The sequence below is a fragment of the Hippopotamus amphibius genome, chromosome 8, assembly GCF_030028045.1.
Source record: "Hippopotamus amphibius kiboko isolate mHipAmp2 chromosome 8, mHipAmp2.hap2, whole genome shotgun sequence".
Lineage (NCBI taxonomy): Eukaryota > Metazoa > Chordata > Mammalia > Artiodactyla > Hippopotamidae > Hippopotamus > Hippopotamus amphibius.
In genome coordinates, this window is record NC_080193.1 from 61,888,324 (window position 1) to 61,908,549 (window position 20,226).

At 37.3% G+C, this 20,226-nt stretch overlaps 1 pseudogene; it reads left to right on the plus strand.

Moving 5' to 3' along the window:
- The first annotated feature begins 220 nt into the window (after positions 1–220).
- On the plus strand, positions 221–7,451 carry LOC130859169 (40S ribosomal protein S23-like; annotated as a pseudogene).
- Positions 7,452–20,226: the final 12,775 nt, after the last annotated feature.

The following is a 20,226-nucleotide window of genomic DNA, read 5'->3' on the forward strand; positions in this document are numbered from 1 at the left end:
ATTGTTGCAATGGCAAGATTGCATCCTTTTTTATGGCAGACTAGTATTCCAGTGTGTGTGTGTGTGTGTGTGTGTGTGTGTGTGTGTGTGTGTCCCACATCTTCTTAATCCATTCATCCTTTGAAGTGGACCCCACCCTTTTTGGCACCAGGGACTGGTTTTGTGGAAGACAATTTTTCCACATATGGCAGGGGGGAAGGTTCAGGCAGTAATGTGAGCAATGCGAAGTGATGGGGAGCTGCAGGTGAAGCTTAGCTTGCTCACCCGCCACTCACCTCCTGCTGTGCAGCCTACTTCCTAACCTAATGGACCACATACTGGTATTGGTCCATGGACCACATACTGGTATTGGTCCATGGCCCAGGGGTTGGGGACCCATGCTTTGAAGCATTCTTAGGTTGTTTCCATATCTTGGTTATTATAAATAAAGCGGCAATGAGTGAATATATCTTTCTACTTTAAGCAATGGTGCAGTGAATATAGGGGTGCTTATATCTTTTCCAATTAGTTTTTTTTTTTTGTTTTCTTTGGATAAATACCCAGAAGGGCAATTGTTGTGTTGTGTCATATCTATTTTTAATTTTTTGAGGAACCCTCATACTGTTTTCATTCCCACAACAGTGCACAAGTGTCCCCTTTTCTCCACATCCTTGCCAACATGTGTTATTTCTTTTTGAGAATAGTCATTCTAATAGGTGCGAGGTGACATCTCATTGTGATTTTTTATTTGCATTTCCCTGATGATTAATGATGTTAAACATCTTTTCATATATGTGTTGGCTATCTGAATGTCTTCTTTGGGAAAATTTCTATTCAGATTTTCTGACTGTTTTTTAATTGGATTTTTTCGTTTGTTTTGCTATAGAGTTGTATGAGTTCTTTATATATTTTAATAGTAACCCTTTATCAGGTATGATTTACAAATATTTTCTCTCATTTCAGTAGTTTGCCTTTTTGTTTTGTTGGTAGTTTTCTTTGCTGTGCAAAATGTTTTTAGTTTGATATGTCCCACTTGTTCATTTTTGCTTTTGTTGTATTTGCTTTTGGAGTCAGATCCAAAAAACACTGCTAAGACCTATGTCAAAGAGTTTACCATCTTTGTTTTCTTCTAGAGACTTTGTGGTTTCAGTTCTTGCATTCGAGTCTTTAATTCATTTAAAGTTAATTTTTGTGTATGATGTAAAATATTAGTTTAGTTTTATTCTTTTGCATGTGGTTGTCCAGTTTTCCCAACAGCATTTATTAAAGGACTATCCTTTCCTCATTATATATTCCTGCCCCCTTTATCAAAAAGTCATTGACTTTATATGTTTGGATTTATTTCTGTGCTCTCTATTCTGTTCCATTTATCTATGTGTCTGTTTTTATGCCAACAGAGTACTGTTTTGATTACTATAGCTTTGTAGTATAGTTTGAAATCTGGGCCCATGATGGCTCCAGCTTTGTTCTTCTTTCTCAAGATTACTTTGGCTATTCAGGGTCTTTTGTGGTTCCATGCAAATCGTAGGATTGTTTGTTCCATTTCTGTGAAAATTGCCATTGGAATTTTGACAGGGATTTCATTTAATCTGTAGATTGCTTAGGGTAATACAGACGTTTTAACAGTATTAATTCTTCTAATCCATGAGCACAAAGTATCTTTTCATTTATTTGTGTCTTTTTCAGTTTCTTTCATCAATTGCTTATAGTTTTTAGTGCACAGGTCTTTCACCTCCTTGGTTAAATTTGTTCCTAGGTATTTTATTCTTTTTGATGCAATTGTAAATGGAATTCTTTTCTTTACCTCTTGTTCTCATAGTTTCTTGTTAGTGTATAGAAATGCAACAGATTTTTGTATGTTGATTTTGTACCCTAGAACTTTGCTGAATTTGTTTGTTTGCTATAACAGTTTTTTTTTTTTTTTTTTTGGTGAAATCTTTAGAGTTTTTTATCTATAAATTATGCCATGTGCAGATAGTGACAGTTTTACTTCCTCCTTTCCAATTTGGATGTCTTTAATTTCTTTTTCTTGCCAAATTGCTCTGGTTAGTACTTCCAATACTGTGTTGAATAAAGGTGGCAACAGTGGGCATCCTTGTCTTGTTCCTGATCTTAGAGGATAACCTTTCAGCTTTTCACCATTGAGTATGATGTTAGCTGTGGGCCTGTCTTATATGACCTTTATTATGTTGAGGTACATTCCCTTTATACCTGCTTTACTGAGAATTTTTATCATAAATGGATGTTGAATATTGCCAAATGCTTTTTTCTATATCCATTGAAATGATCATATGATTTTTATCCTTCATTTTGTTAATGTGGTATGTTACTTTGATTGATTTGCTAATATTGAGCCATCCTTGAATCCTGGAATAAATCCCACTTGATCATGGTATATGATCCATTTAGTGTATTGTTGAATTTGCTTTGCTAATATTTTGTTGAGGATTTTTGCACCCATGTTCATCAGGGATTTTGGCCTTTAATTTCCTCTTTTTTTTTTTTTTTTTTTTTTCTTATTTTTTTGTGGTGTTTTTGTCTGGTTTTTGTGTCAGGGTAATGATAGCTTCATAAAATGAATTTGGAAGTGTTCCCTCTTCTTCAATTTTTTGGAAGAGTTTGAGAAGGATAGGTATTAAACCTTTAAGTGTTTGGTAGAATTCACCAGTGAAGGCATCTGGTCTTGGACTTTTGTTTTTGGGGAGCTTTTTAATTACTGATTTAATCTCCTTACTAGAAATTGGTCTATTTAGATTTTATAATTCTTCCTCATTCAGTCTTAGAAGATTCTAGGAATTTATTCATTTTTTCTCAGGTTATCCAATTTGTTGGTGTATAATTGTTCATAGTAGTCTGTTGTGATCTTTTGTATTTCTGTGATATCAGTTGTAATTTCTCCTCTTTCTTTTCTGATTTTATTTGAGCCCACTCTCTTTTTCTTGGTGACTTTAGCCAATTTTGTTTACCTTTTTGAAGATCTTTTGTGTCGTCTTTTTAGTCTCTATTTCATTTATTTCTGCTCTGATCTTTGTTTTTCCTTCCTTCTACTAAATTTGTGTTTTGTTTATTCTTCTGTTCCTAGTTCCTTTAGGTGGAAAATTAGAGTGTTTATTTGAGATTTTTTTGGTTTGTTTCTTGAGGTAGGCCTGTAATGCTGCGACCTTTCCTCTTAGAACTGCTTTTGCTGGATCCCTTAGAATTTGGTAAGTTGCATTTCCATTTTCATTTGTCTCAAGTATTTTAAAAAATTTCTTCTTTAATTTTTTATTGACCCATTGGTTTTTCAGTAGCCTGTTGTTTAATCTCCACATATTTGTGATTTTTTCCAGCTTTCTTCTTGTAATTGATTTCCAGTTTTATATCATTGTGGTCAGAAAAGATGCTTGATATGTTTTTAATCTTCTTGAATTTATTGAGAGTTGTTTTGTGGCCTAACATACGATCTACCCTGGAGAATGTTCCATGTGCATTTGAGGAGAATGTGTATTCTGCTGCTTTTGGATGGAATGTTCTGCATATATCTATTTCTGTGTATACCTATCAAGTCTGTCTGGTCTAATGTGTTGTTTAAGGCTATTTCCTTATTGGTTTTTTTTATTGGATGAACTATTCATTGATTTAAGTGGGATATTAAAGACCTCTACTAGTATTGTTTTCCTGTCAATTTCTCTTTTTAGGTCTGTTAATATTTGCTTTATATATTTAGGTATGCCTATGCTGGGTGAATAAATATTTACAATTGTTATATCCACTTGTTGGATTGACCATTTTATCATTATTTAATTCCCTTCTTTGTCTTTTATTACAGACTTTGTTTTAAAATCTATTTTATCTAAGTATAGCTACTGCAGCTTTCTTTTGGTTTCCATTTGCATGGAAAATCTTTGTCCATTTCTTCACTTTCAGTCTGTTTATATTCTTATATCTGAAGTGAGTCTCTTGTAGTCAGCATATAGATGGGTCTTTTTTTTTTTAAATCCATTCAGCCACTCTATGTCTTTTGATTGGAGAATTTAGTCTGTTTACATTTAAAGTGATTATTGATAGGTATGTACTTATTGCTATTTTGTTGTGTTTTGGCTGTTTTATATTTCCTCTCTATCTCTTTCTTCTTCTCTAGCTATTTTCTCTTGTGGTTTGATCACTTTCTTTAGTGTTATGCTTAGATATTTTTCTTAATATCTATTGTGTATCTACTTTAGTTTTCTGCTTTGTGGTTACTGTGAGGTTCACATATAACAGCCTATATGCATATATATATATAATGACAGTCTATATAAGTTGGTAGCAACTTAAGTTTGAACAAATTCTAAAACTCTACACTTTTACCAACCCCCTCCATGTTTAATGGTTTTGATGTTACATTTTACATCTTTTTATTTTGGGTACTCCTTAACTGATTATTTTAGTTACAGTTATTCTTACCTCTTTTGTTTTTTAATGTCCATACTAGCTTTGTAAGTGCTTAATCCACTACCTTTATTATATGTTTACCTTTACTAGTGAGATTTACACTTTCATATATTTTCTAGTAGTAATCAATGCCTTTTATTTTCAGCTTAAAGAAGTCCCTTTAGCATTTCTTATAAGGCCAGTTTAGTGGTGATGAACTTAGTTTTTACTTGTCTGGAAAACTCTTTATCTCTTCTTCAATTCTGCATGATAACCTTGCCATGTAGTGTTCTTGGTTGGAGTTTATTCCCTTTCAGCATTTTGAATATATCATGTCACTCCCTTCTGGCCTGCAGAGTTTCTGCTGAGAAACCTTGTGATAGTTTTATGATGATTCCCTTATATGTAACTTTTTTTTTCTTGTTGCTTTAAAGATTCTCTTTTTATCTTTAACTTTTGACATTTTAATTGTAATGTGTCTTGGTATGGATCCTTTTAGATTCATCTTTAGAATTTTCTGGGCTTCCTGGATCCAAATGTCAGTTTTCTTACCTAGGTTAAGGATGTTTTCAGTCATTATTTCTTCAAAGTTTTCTGCCCCCTTTCCTCTCTTCTCCTGGAACTCCTATAACGCAAATGTTATTTCACTTGATTTTTTCCCTCGGGTCTCTTAAGATATCTTAACTTTGTGGAATTCTCTTTTTCTTTTTGTTGCTCTGTTGGGTGAGTTCCATCACCTTGTCTTCTAGGTCACTGATTCTTTCTGTTGCTTCATCTAGTATGCTTTTGAACCTCTCTAGTGTATTCTTCAGGTTAGTTATTATACTCTTCAGCTCTGTGACTTCTTATACTTTCTTCTACTTTCTGTATCTTTGTTGAAGTTCTTACTGTGTTCATCCATTCTTCTCCCAAGTTTCATGAGCCTTTTTATGACCACTATTGTAAACTCTTTATCATGTAAATTACTTATCTCCATTTCATTAAGGTTTTTTTCCTTAGGTTTTATCTTGTCCTTTCATTTGGAAAACATTCCTCTGTTTCTCATTTTACTTGAATCTGGTTTGTTTCTATATATTAGGTAAAACAGGTATCTCTCCCAGTCTTGAAAGAGTGGCCTTGTGGAGATGAACTGTATCTTTCAACCTTGCCCTAGCTCTTGGTTGTCTCTTGAACCTTTGTGATTGTCTAAGCAGCCTGATTTGTTTTTGATAGGTCCCAGTTGTTGAAGGTGTGCCAAGACCTGTCAGTGTTCCAAAAAGAGGAATCTCAGTCAGCACCTAGTTTCAGGCTGACTGGAAGCCAGACTGTCAGGCAATAGCTTTTAAAGTATGCTAATATATGCACTCCTGTGGGACCACAATCATAAATCCTGCTGGCCTCTAGTCCATGTGATCAGGTGTCCCCTGGGCAACACTTGCAAAAATTAGGGCTTCAGATGTGTATATAAACTCTTTTCTGGGAGGTACCAGCAAGCTGTAGTGAGGCTGAGGGAAAGCATAAAGATGGTGTTTCTCAGCGTACATTTCCTGAGAGCACTTCTGTAGCCTCTAGATGCATGGCAAATCTGAAGCCTGTGCCTCAGGCTGAAATCCAGGACAAGTAAATAAGTCTTTTTCACAGAAAGGATAGGGTGTGTTTCGGTCTGCTGTCTGTGCAGTGCCCTGGGGGTGGTCACCTGCCAACAACTGTCTTGTCTGATTGTTACAGAGAGTCCCTTGGGACCCAGGAATGCAATCCCCCTGGCCACCGAAGCTAGGAGATCAAGGAGCATTTCTTGTGTGAACTGTGTGTTCTTGCCAGCTTTAGCAAGCTAGTGGTAGATCATAGGACCAGGGCATACCTGCTAGCTTTTGCAGGGCTTCTGGAGAGCACAGGGTCAGGGGGTGTCTGCTGGCATTACTCAAGGTAGAAGGAGAGCACAAAAATGGTGCCTACCAGCTCCTCCATCCCTATAGGGAGAGTCCCAACATCCCTGTTCCCCTGGCAAATGCTTTAGGATTATCGAATGAATCTCCACATATTGTCTAACTGCTTTTCAAATTGTTGTTTTTGTGTTGGTCCCCAGGGCAAGCCCTTTAGGAAAAATATCTCAGTTTCCTACAGCTTTGGTTTTCAAGTCCAGGCATTTCAGGGGCTCATCTCTCTGTTGCAGGTCCCAGTGATTGGGGTACCTGGGGTGGGGCATGAACCCCTTGCTTCTCACAGAGATGCTCCAGATTTGTGAGATTCCCTCCTGGCTGTGTGTCACCAAGCTGGGCATGGGGTTTTTGGTTAGACCGTGCCTTTGTCTCTCCTACCCATCTTCATGTGGCTCTTTCACCGTTTGTTGTGAAGGAACTGTTTAGCTAGATTTCAAGTCTTTTCAGAGGGTATTTTTCCATATGTAATTATAGATTCGGTGTGTTCATGGCAAGAGGTGAGTTCAGGATCTTCCTATGCTGCCATCTTCAAAGCCCATTATTTTAACCACTACACTATAGGGCTCACCATATAAGGCTCTTAGAAATTAAAATTTCTTTATGAAATACCATATGAGTGGTTAAAGAGATAATTGGTTAGGAAGTAGAGACGAGAGAGTTGGTTTATATCAAATAAGGCAAAATCTTTTTAAAAGCTTCTGCTCCTTTGTTCAGGCCTTTTGTGCTAGCAGGTTGAGCAAGTGTCATGGTCTTTATACTGCCAGGAAGCTCTGGGGCCACTGATGAGATCAGAAATGTCATAATAAACAGTATGAGAAAGCCCATTTGGGCACAACCCTGAAGGCCAACCCGTTTGGAGGTGCTTTTCATACAAAGGAAATTGTCCTGGAAAAAGTAGGATTTGAAACCAAACAGCCAAATTCTGCCATCAGAAAGTGTGGCAAGGTCCAGCTGATCAAGAGTGGTGAAAATAAAAAAAATTACAGCCTTTGTACCCAATGATGGTTACTTGAATTTTACTGAGGAAAATGATGAAGTTCTGGTGGCTGGATTTGATCACAAAGATCATGCTGTTGGTGACATAGAGTTCGCATTGTCAAAATTGCCAATTTCTCTCTTTTGGTCTTCTATGAAGGCAAAAAGGAAAGACTGAGATCATAAGTTTTCATAGTGAAAACATGGTAGTAATAAATTTTCATATGTCCAAAGGAAAAAAAAAAACAGAAAAGCTTTCTATATCAACTTATAATTGAAGAAAAATTTTGAAGTACTGGTTTCATCATGAGACCTGAGGCTCCATAAATCTATATCTATTTTGATTTACAGTGCTTTACACATGGTAGAACTTGATAAATATGTATTAAGTGAATTAATTGGAATATTGTAGAATATCATTTAAATTAACTTCAATGAACTCAAATTCTTAGTGATCCACTTTATTAAACAATTGACTTTAGCATCTTTTAAGATGATTTGTTACTTGAAAAAAATTAAAATTCTAGTAGTATCGTATAAGTTAAGACAAAATATTTAGAACAATGTTATAACATGGTTCTCAATGAAATATGGTGACTTCAGTTAATCTAAAACTCTTGGAGGCAAAGGGAAGTGAAAAGATTCCATTCAGTGTTACAATAGGCACATAATTAGAGGTCTGGGAGTCCTGGAGAGCAAAGGTCACATGTTGTAAACGTGACTTTCTGTGGAGACAGGGAGAGGCTATACCCAGAAAAGCCATAGAACATCTATTCTCCACTTGTATAGCAGTGGGAGAGTTGGTAGCCCTTTTTCACAACTTAGCTGGAGAGAAATGAAGACCCATGGCAGGTCTTCTTTGTCTGACTACCTATCTTGACAAAATAATCTATTTAATAAATATAAGAATTTTGAACTCCTTAGGAAATGACTACATTTGGGGATCAGTTCTATAAACCCAGCATCTTTATCCTATTGCATCCTTTGATGTAGAGGTAGGAGTTTACCTATGCAAATTTCCCCTGACTTTTTATTGATAGAGCTTCAAATTCCCTTCAAATTTTCATGCAATTAGGGACCCAACTATATGACAGTTTCTAAAACCTTCATGAAGTTGTTAGTTTTGTACAATGAAAAAGATGAGCATATGCAAAGATGAGATTGTGCTTTGCTGGTTACGGTTGGTTTCTTATGGCAAGTATAAAAACTGGCAACCCCTCAAGAATGAAAGTAGAAACTACTATAGTCCTAGTGCCATCACCAGTGGCAGAATTAGCTACATCGATGAAAAATAACAACATCAGGTGTAACTCCATCTTTCCTTGGTCAGCTGTGGGAGATAGGTAATAAGCAAAAGTAAGTTTTGTTTATTGGATTTCAAGACTGTAAAAAGAAGTCTAATATTTTGCCATTCAATATGTTGGATGGGAATACTTTAAGACAAATTCAATACAGACTAAAGGAACTTCAACATGCGTATAAATGTCTAAAATTCTACCCAAAAAGATATTTTTAAAGTTCTTTTGATTGGCTGAATTTTTTTTTTTTTTTTTTGGTCCGTGAGGCTTGCATGATCCTAATTCCCCAACCAGGTATCTAACTTGGGCCCTTGGCATTGAAAGCGTGGAGTTCTAACCATTGGGACAACCAGGGAATTTCCCTGATTGGCTGAATTTTAATGGGTAATTCAAAATATAAATAACAGAAAAGAACATTATTATATATTTAGTTAAATACCAATTACTCTGTCTGAATCCTAATTAGGATTAGGATATATGAATCATTATAGCTAAAGTATAGATAAATATAAACTAGCTAACTGACCCAGTTAGAAAAATTAGACTCACATAGATATTTACATAACTAATGCTAACAGTGGGAACAGACTCCATCCAGAACATTTCTTAGATCAAATTTAGGAAAGTCCAGGGCATCTTCCCTCAAAATGCCTATAGCCATATCTGATATTCAGTGTCCTTGTATTTAAGCTGTTCTTTGGTTAACAGCACTCAGCCAGCTTGGAGGTGTTGGATAAATATCTTAAGTTATAAAGATGTATATGTGAACTAAGAAGTGTTCAGTATCATCATTAAGCAGACATCTGTGACTTTTAACTTTCATTGGTGGAAGCATTACCTTCTTTGTACTAATGCCAAACACTATTTGAATCAGAATTCTTGTGGGGGAGCAGGGGTGGGGGGTGGTCCAGAAAGACAGTCTGATGAACCCATACCCTTTCACAGCAGAGAGAAACATATTTTCTTCTTACACATATATCACCTATAATTGTTGGCATAGTTGTGACTCCTGCCAGAAATTAGGAACAGAGGTGACAAGCCATGGATTCCCACCAGCTACTATTCAGATACCCAGAATCCCTTTGGGAATTAGCCCAGCATGCTTGTGAGAGAGCCAGCTTTCTCACATTTAAATCTGGGGCTCAGGAAAATTGCTTCAACTCTGTGAAGTAAGGATGACTTGGGAATATTCACTGTTCTCACCATTTAGAAGCGTATCTGGAAGATTAGTGGATAATAAACTTCAAGCTTTAAAAGGTTGCCCGTTGGACTACCTTGCAAGTCAATATTGACTTTGATGTAGAAAAACTCTCTAGTTCTTCCTTATACAACTGTTAAGTGGCATGATCAGGATTACAGAGTGAGTGTCCTGTCTCTGTATCCCTCTGCTAAAGAGATAGGCAGGGACCATTGTGACATACGGGGTCCTTATATTTAAGCTATTCTTTGGTTAATAGCACCTTTACATAACTCCTCCTTGTCAATGGGGACCTGGTTGTGTTACCACATAATTAACGTATTGACTAATAGTCTAGTGATTTTAAACAGGTGCTGACTTTATATGCAGGCAACAATTTAGGTACTGGGAGAATATATTTTATTAATTTAATTTTATTATTCACTTATTCTCTAAGCATGATGTTCTCTAAACATTGTATTATTGTATAATATGCTACTTAATATAGTACTTAGTGAATAAATGACTAATAACATAAAATTAGTCTGCTATAATTAACTATTACAAAATTTGCGAACAGAAAGGTTTGGTAGAATAAAGCAAGCCTCAGAAAACATGATTTCCAGGAATACTCTAGTTATGTGAACTTGAATAGTCATAATGCCACTCAGACCTCCTTTTCCTAATATTTTAAATAAAGAAATTGAAACAAGTGATTTTAATTTTTTCCTTAGATCTTTATGTTCTATGCATTCGTTGAATGATGATTAAGAACATAACTACATAATAAGTGCTAAAATTGGGAGGATATACTTTCTTTTTTCTTGACTGTTCCAAAGGTCAATAAGTTTAATTTTGGTAGAATACTAAAATTTTCTGTGGAACTCTAAGAATACATTAAGCCTTTGACTAAAATTTTTGTTTTTTTGATGGATAGGCAAAACATAACTAAGAATTTATAAAATGTTTTGGCCTTATTCACGTGTCAAAAATCCAGCAATAAAAATGAAAACTTGCTTTATTTAGAGAAGAGTACACAGGCTTTTGTTAGTTCCAGGATGATAACAAGGTATTAGAGTCATAGGATGTAGAACTGCAGATTTATGTTTGGTACACTGCCAGAAACTACAGGGTTGAAAGAACATGTCGATTTATGTATATTCTCAAGATTTTATTATCCAGGCTCAGGCTGTTTGACCGTTTGCTGGGATTCATATTCTATTTCTAATTCTTAACCTCAGACTAATTCTTAGAATAAAAACATGATTGACTAAAGGTTAGCTGCAGAATTCCGTAGGTTCTGAATACAAATGGTAAGGAAGGTAAAACATCAGGAAAAGTTGACCAAAACTAAGAAAAAATTAATTTCAATATGTCATATATTATTTGGAACACTTAAAAAAACATACTCATTCAAGTCTGAAGATGCGCTCAGAATTTATTTTAAATTATCAAACTATTAGCTTTTATATTGCACATCCATAGCTTCTTTATTGTTTTACAGCCTCTATGTCTTTGAGGTGAGTCACTTTTACCAATATTTCACACCTGAAATGGCAAGTTAATATTATTGATGGTAGCAATAAGTTGAGTTGATTATCGTGGTATCGCCTACTGAGCAGATTTACAATGCTATCAATAATGTTCTTTGGTAGTTAAATGTTTTAGATTATCTTATAAATACATATCCTATACATATTGTGCATTTCCATGTTATCATAATGTATATTTATAATTATAAACTATCACTGTAATGTATCAATAATAAGGCAACAACTAATATTTGTACTATGCTAGGTGTTCGGATTTTCCAGAGGTTCAAATACCTAAGGGATCCAAGATGGGACCAAAAGAAGGAGTAAAGGAGACATTCTAGACTCTAAATGGAAAATGTTCAAAAATTGTTTTGATATCACATTTAAGGAGAAAATATGCCAATAAGAAAATGCATTTTTTTCAGGATTAAATCGGCATTTGTTACTTAATAGCATTTGTCATTTTCCAATTTTTCACATGTAGCAAATTAATTTCAAATCATTTTGCTCTTCCAAATGCCTTTGTGTATTGTGTTTCTTTTTTCATATTCTTTTGGATAACATTTGAGAAAAAATAAGACTACAACAGTCATTGATTACAGTCAGGATGGAAGACAGTTGTAAGACCAAGGAACAGGTGGAGTATGTGTGATGGGAATATTCACTTTTTGTGCCACCATTTTGTAGCTGTTTAAAAAAAAAATTTAGCAAATGGTGGATATTGTTTCTTTACAAAAAATGGTTCTGTACTGGATCCATCTGCGAAGTATAAACATGTCATCAGCACTCATTTGCCATCTCCAAAAAACATTCCCCATGTCCATATTTGATTTTCAAGTGCATCTGTGCACTGATGGAAACCCTCCCAACATGCTGCCACACAATTGCAAAACCCACACATTTCTGTCTTTGAATCAAGCTTTCATGAGAGCCTGGCCTCCCCTGGGTATAAGCTTGTTTCGAAGTTGCAAAGGTCCCCTGGGTGACCCCAATAAAAGAAACTTCAATGTCCATGGTAAGGTTAAGTTATTCCTTTTAGGAAGATAATCTTGTCCATGAAGCTTTTTTCTACTTGGTTCCAAAAAATTTTTTGTATCTTAGAATCTCTCTTTTTGTGCCCACACTATACTTACCTAATGATTAGCACTTGCACGATTGAGTTTCTTGATGACTAAATTCACGTTGAGGAAAGAAAGTGAAGATCTCAGTATTAGTTTGATTATTCAGAAAGTTTAAGCAGAACAAGCAGGGAGTTCATCTCAGAAAGCTGAAAGACAAGCACCCTGAATTCTATGAGTCCCTAATGTTATTGATAATCACATAACCTCAAAGAATTTAAAACATCACTGGAAAAATTTAATCTCTTCATAAACACACATTCAGAAGTGAACTCCTCAATAAAGAAGGAAATTTTATTTTACCTCGTTATTTTCCCGAGACAAAATCAGAGTTACCTTCACTATAGAGCAATGGAGTAAGACTTGCCTGTCATTTTTAATCAGGTTGTTTTAGGTAATTTTTGTTATGCCCCTCATTACTGAATTGTTTATCAATAGGTGCAGCAAGTGTCACTAGCTTTTCTCATCAAACCAGGTCTGACAAAGCAGCACAGTGCATGGGAAAGAGGCAGCTAGGTGAAACTAATGCCATAGATGTTTGATTCATTAGGAGCTTATTGTTAACGGGGTTGTCTGATTGTAAAGGCTCAGTCAAGCAAAAGAGTGCAGAGTAATCAGTCGGATTTATAGTTTGCAGGGCTCAGAAAAAAAATCAACATAAACCTTTGGATATAGCAGAAACAGAAAAATCCCCTTTGGGCAGCCCTAACCTGGAACCAGCCAAATAAGGTCATGCTACATGAAGGTTTCCTGTTAGGTGATGGGAGATAGAGGCGGATTAGAGCCATATGGCATGGCCTATCATACCTTCTGACTTAAGATAACAAAGCCAGGCTTTGTGCTTAGCTGTTTTTGACTGACATCATCAATTTTATTTTATGTTGGTCACCTCCGGTAACAGGAAAAAATGGCCTAGGGTTGATAACACATGCTTTTTTTTCCCCTTTTAGTATTAAGATGCCTAGAAGCTAGTTTTGTGCTGTTAAAAATTTCAAAGAATTAGTAGCTTACTCTTCTATCACCCATCCTCCAGCAACTATCAGCCCCCCTCCCCCTTGTTTTCAGTTTGTACCTTGCAAATGAGAAGCAGCCTTATTCAGAACCAGATGTAAGGCTCCTAGAGAATGAGCATAAGCTGGTGTACTTTAAGCCTAATGGGAAGTTTTATATGCAAGGGCCTTGAACTGATTAGTATAATTCCCTCTTTAATACAGCTGTCCCTCCAGATTAAGGTAAACCAAATGTTGCAATCAGAGATTAGTGTACCTTGCCAGCTATTAACATCCCCGGTGCTCAGCAGGCACGTCAGACGCTAATGCTGTGTATTTATTTGCCACTTCCCCACTGTAACTCGAACTTCTGCACCTGTCAAAGCATTCCAGTGAAGAGAGGGGCATTATTGGAAAGCAAAAGTTCTATACCTGTACACCTGTTTTTTTTTTGGTCACGGCTTAGATTTTCCTTTGGCGTGCCAAGACTGCCAGGTGCTTTAATCTGCTACTCTTCTGGTTTGGTAAAGAAAGACTTTGTGTGAGAAGTCGCATGTGTTACTTTCATATGCTTGCTTTTATGCCGCTGGAGAGCTGCTCACCTAAACTGGGGGCATGCGTGTGTCTGTGCATGTGCCTCTGTGTGTGTTTTCTTTTACAAAAGACGGGTGAGGTTTCTTTCCCAGAAAACACACCTATGTCTTCTGTGTTCCTCAGCTTCTGCAGTGTCTTAAGTCACAAGGTGGGTCTCACAGCTGTGATATATTTGGCAGGATATCCTGCCTTCTTGCAACCCAGATATCAAGAAAGACAAAGTCCTGGCTATCTCAGAAAGATCTGGCAATGTTTCTTTCTCTCCTCAGCCCCCACCCAGGGCATGCTTGGACTCTAGGGCCAAGTGTATACAGTAAACACACTGGAGAAGCTTGGGACAGTACCCATCTTGGTAATGTTGGTCCAGGCACAGTGCTCCCTGATCCTTTTTCATCAGAGTGGCGGATGGACCAGCAGGTAAGGGAAAATAATGGAAAATTTGAGGAAGAGCCCTCACACTTGTCAAAAAAATGTGACTTTTTATCAGCATCACTTATTACTCAGATTGAGAATCAAAAAGTGCTTTCTGTGAAAAAGGCAGAGTTTGCTAAGGAACCACTAAGGTCATCTTGGGGTCTGATTTCTTTTCTTCATGTGTGGGTTTAAAGCACGCAGCTGTGCTCTTACAGAGCAATCTGCCAGCGGCAGAGGGGCAACCCCAGCCCTCCTCCCCCCAAATTTTGTTACAGAGAGGAAGGAGCCATAGTTTTCTCGCTAACCCGTGACACTGGAAGCAGTTGCTGGTCAGGGTGTTATCAGCGCTGGGGGAACATTTCTCTCCCCCAACTCCATCTTGGTGTTTGCACGTTGATTGCCGGGTGCAGAGTTTCTACATATTATAGCTTAATTGCAGATTTTTTAAAAAGACAAAAATATGTTCATATCTTAGGAATTATGTCTTGCAGCCTACTAAATATGCTAATGCAGCACTAAGCAGGGATAAAGTTCTTGCCATACCCCCCAACAGTTGTGTGGAACCTGCTGCCAAGTGATTGTTCATTGTGAAGCACAAGCAGGCTTTGCAATCCATCTGAATTGTCATACTTACTTCAGGTTTTGCGATAAGGCACGACGTTCTGTTTAAAGTGACAGTGTTGACAAGGGGAAAGGGTGTGGGCCTGAGCCTGTGGTTCTGAAGGGGTTGCGTGCTCTGACCTGCCGAAGGTTGATATGGACGGTCTGTGAGGGGATTTTAGTTGTCATGGGGTCCCCAGGCGGTTGGATGGAGAGACTGTCTGTCCTGCTTTTTCCTGTTAGGATCCTGACACGTGGAGCATTGATGAACTCAGCACAACGTTGAATGGGAGCTTTTTGGCAGCTGAGACACTGGGGCTAAGCTGCAGGTCAGAGATAACACCAGTGCGGATCTCCTCCTGCACACAGTTACTGTGCGCTTTCTTCCCTCCTGAGTGCAGGAAATGGCTCATGTTAAATACGCTCACTTTTCAGTTTTCCTTTCTTCTAAAATGGAGCTTGACAGACTGGAGTTTTCAGCTCCCCCTTTTTCCACCACCGCTGCTTTCTACCTCAGAAATACTCTTCAGGAAGCAGGAGTTAATCTTGGTGAGGAAACGATAAGGTGATGCTTGATTTTCAGGGGAAAGCAGAAGGATATGGCTGCCTTGTTGCCGCACGTAAACTTATAACGCCCCACCTTTGAGGCTTTTCCCTTCACATCTCTTCAGTACAGGCCAGAAGAGGAACAGAGTGAAGAGCCTACTACCCAGACGGATGTAAGAGAGCCCTACATGGCTTTAAATAGCATTAGAGAATAGGAAGGACACATTTAGGAGGGAATGCTGACTTTTAAAGAGGGGCCTCTCCAGTGCCCGTGTGGCCCTCTGTCTGAAGGGTGCATCACTGCTGACACTAAAATGCTTCTGCAGCATTTTACATGCAGCTGAGTCGTGCAGGTTTCTGAGATGTGGAGAACAAAGGGAAACTGGCAACCAGAGTTACTTTCATAAGCTTCTGCCAACAGGCTGTATTCACAAAAGTGATGTAAAAAATGCTATCTAGTTTTAGTGTCCTCCCTAATCTAGGACTGTCAAAACTCCATTTCAAGAAAGGGTATTTGAAATTGAGTCTTGTGTGGTATTGATTAGTGACTGTGAAACTAATACAACTAATAAACTGAAACCACCCCCAAACCAATTCAGAATTTGACTTGGGGTACATGTGTATGGGCAGTGAGGTCTGGACATTTCCATTTCCCTCTGATGAGTACTCAGTGCCCTTTAAAGCAAAAGGGAGGTGTGTGAGAATGTGTGTGTGTGTGTGTGTATGCACGCGCATGTGCATGTAGGTAGAGGGAATAAGATGAGGAAAGGGAGATGGGATAGAGCATAGGGCATGGAAATGGAGAAAGCCTTCTGGTCAATGTTCAATATGCATCAGAAAATAAAAGGGTTGTGGGTAGAAGTGAGAGTAACAGTAGAGTCCTAGGGCTAACACCTTGGATGCTGCCCTTTGATTTTTGTCACCTCTCACCAATTCTGTGCACCCTTTTTACCTCATGAGGGCATAGGAACTGAGAGAGAGAAAAAGAGAGAGAGAGAGAGAGAATGAGTGAGAGAGATATGTAAGAGCCAAATATGGTGAGTCAGTTACCCTGAGGAGAATGATTCAGGTTTGGAACTCCTTCAGAATTTGCTCTGATGCAAGGTAGTGGCACCAAGCCTTCCATAATAAAACAATTTTCCACTCCTCTCCATCTGATTGTACTATGCAGCCTTCCTTGAGTGATTGGGACTAGGTTATTCTTGGACTTATTCTAAACACCTCTCTGGCTACTGCTGATGGGGGCCTTCCAAGGACTTTTGAATATCCCCAGTTTAACTTTAGAGAGAGTAGCAAGAACTGGACAGCCTCAGGAATCCAAAGAAATAGTGGATGTAATCAGTACAGTTGCCAGCACTTAGTAGGTGCTGGGTGAATCCTCACTGCTGCTCTTTGAAGAATGTAGCCAGTTGAATTGTAGAATGCTTCCGTTGGCTGTGTTTGCAGTTGTAGCACTGCCAGAGGAACTGGAGAGCCTGGAAGGGGCTGCTATCCTGAATGGAAGGTTTAGGTTTGGGTGTGGTTTCTATCTGCTTAGTCTAGATCCAGTGTGATGGTTTGAACGGACCCAAATCATTTAAATCCTAGATATAACTGGTTGGGTGTCATTTTCGTGAGATCAAAGGGAAACAGCTACCTATGCAATGTGATTTCAAGAGCCTACACAACACCATATCCTCCAAGTATCTCTCTAATTAACCATGGCACCTGCTAACATTCCTGGTATTTCTGCTGGTAGAGCAATTCTTTTGAGTGAGAGCATGTTTTCTTGATATCCCTCTTTAAGTTACAATTATGATACTTGAGAGAGGCCACCTTTAGTTATGTGGATACTGTTGATTTCTTACTTAGTATCCCTGTGACAACTGGAAAGAGAGAAGCTGGTTACAAATGACAGCTTTGTTAAGAATAACACAACTCCTTGACCTCAGAGCTGGTTAAGGAGATTACTAGGTTGGGGTTGTATTCCACCAGATAATTTCTGATCAAGATATGTAGGTATCAGGAAAGCCTCTAGTCAGCTTCATGAAACAAACTGGGCTTAATTTTGGGTCCTTTCTTTTTCATAAGACCTTTCATTTCTAATGACGCTACAAGTGAAACTGCCTGTTCCCATGTTGTCTTGGGCTATCCAGAATCGTTCACCTTGCAGATAGTAGGTTAGGAATTCTCAAACATTTTTCTACTCCAGAATGTACGTTCACACATTGGACACTTCCATGGATATGTCTTGATTGTGTACAATAGGCATTCTATTTCAACTTTTACTTTAAACATGTCTCCTTTTCCTGACATTCTTCAATGTCCCCTTGGGAAGGCATACTCCTTTACCTTTGTTCATGTTCTCCATCTTCATATCTCATTACTGTATAAGAGTTGCTGCCTTAAATGATGTTCTAATTACATAGATGCTTTTTATTTTTTCACATGGTTTGTGTGCCTTTGCCCTTTCTCTAAGAAACTTATTCCCTGTGTGTAAATGTGTGTATGTGTGTATGTTGTGTATGTATGTGTGTATGTTGTGTATGTATGCATGTATTTATGCACATACATATATATGTGTATATATATATTATTATTTTAACAAGAAATAAGTCCTTTCTATGTGCTTTGCAGTAGGTTTAGGTTAATAGCTGCTTTAAACAGTGAAGATTGTTAAAGTCACCAATGTGCCTTCTCTTAGTTGGCTATATACAGTTATCCACTGGGATCTGCAAGGGATTGTTTCCAGGACCCCCTCCCCACTGCAAAAAAACAAAAAAACAAAAAAACCCCACAAAACCTCCAAGGATGCTCTTGTTCTTTATACAAAACACACTGTACAATGAATACAGAGGCCTCCTAATCCATGGATGCAAAACCCATGGAGATGGAGGGCCAACTGTAATCTTAATCCTTTCATTTTTCTTCGTGTATCATATGATTTTACCCTTTTTTTTTAAATTGGCCTAAGAAATGTGTGTATTATTAAGACTATACTAATCCTAAATACTTTTTGTAGAATATTTGGAAATACTGAAAATTACGGGTCAGGATAAACTCACTCAAAGTCCCACCACCTAGAGTTAACCTTTATTACAATTTGGGTATATTTTTCTACCTCTCGGCCTATTGTTTTAAGTATTTAGAATATATGGGTCACTCTATAATTGTTGTTATTTTCCTCTTTCCTTTTCAGACTTTAAACTCTTCAAGTTCTCTTCATTCCTTTTATGTTGATGGGTCCCAAGTGGGACCAATATAGTACTTTAGTATCTAAAGCTAGATCTGACTTGTATTCTGGGAAGGTTAGCTCACAGCCTCCACATACTATATTTTGAGCTTCTTAATATGCATTTTCCTGCTCTGAATCAGTGATTTATTTTTTGATCTTTGTTAATACTTCTTTTCAAGCTTGAAACAAAAGAAATTACCTAAAAATAACTGAAGACTATTATGCAGGACTTTAAAAGAGCATGAGCCCATAGGTTGACACCTTTGATCCTTAGGTAAAAAGTTACAGTTCTTTTGTTGGTTTTCTGCAAAAGGAGGAAGTAGGGGCAAATTACACAGTTGATGCTATTTTATGCATGAAGGAACCTACTTTTGACAGCTAGTAAACAAGCTTCAACATTTTTTTTTTTTGGTAAAGTAGCTCATTCATTTAACGTTTATTTATTGAACTAACCCCTACCATGTGGCAGGCGCTGTTCTAGACATGGGGATTCAGCAGTAACTAAAAAGAGAAAAATCCACCCTTGTGGGAACTTACTACTTAAAAATACTAGTTAAACTTTTTAACTTCCTACTTCAATTCCCACTTAAAAAAGTAATTGCATTCTATTTCCCAAATTCTGGGTCAGTTTTGAAGAATGTGGGGAAAGAGCTCTATTATTACGTTATTGTATCAAATAATGTCTTTCCTTTCAGAGCCCTCTCTCACTCATTACTCTCAAAGTCCCAATTTTTCAGCAGCAAAAAGGCAAACAGCGCAGTGGCAAAGACCAATTTTGATGAATTAAAATAAATGTCCTCGATTGTAACATATGTTGTTTTGTGAGGCCGGAGATTAAAAACAATCAGGAAAAGTAAGAGTGGTTATATTCTTACAACTATTTTCAGGAGTAACTATGGGATACAAAATTAGGAGAGGTCCTTTACTTTCAGGCAGAGCTGAACGGTTTTGTATTTGAGATTATGGATTTTGCCACTTAGTTAACTGGATTGCTAATGGAAAATAACTAGTAGTAGCTAAGCAGAGAAATAATGTATGAGGCAGAAATACATAGGCCAAAATTTTATTTAATTCAAATGTGTAATCCAGGGAGGCTCTACGAGATGTGAATTAAGAAGCATGTAGAAATTAAGAAACCGAGCAGCGAATGGTTATCTCAGTGGTTTTATCACCCACTTGTTTCAGTTTGAGTGTATTTTAGGTAGTTTGTCAATCAAACATCAAGAGAGAGGAATTTTACAGATAGAATTGGAGGAGTTTTTTTTATCAGAATTCAGGATGTACCATAGGCAGTATACTGTAACGTGGAAATATTGAGAGTTTAAATGGATGCTACATGAGAAATTATCCTGGATTCCTGAGTTTGTAAAAATGGAGTCTTTGTTACTTTTTTTAGAGGCTGATGAAAAAAGTATGTGTTATAACTCAACCGAGAAAAGAAGAGTGTGTATTGGAGACAAGAACTTGTACAGTTAA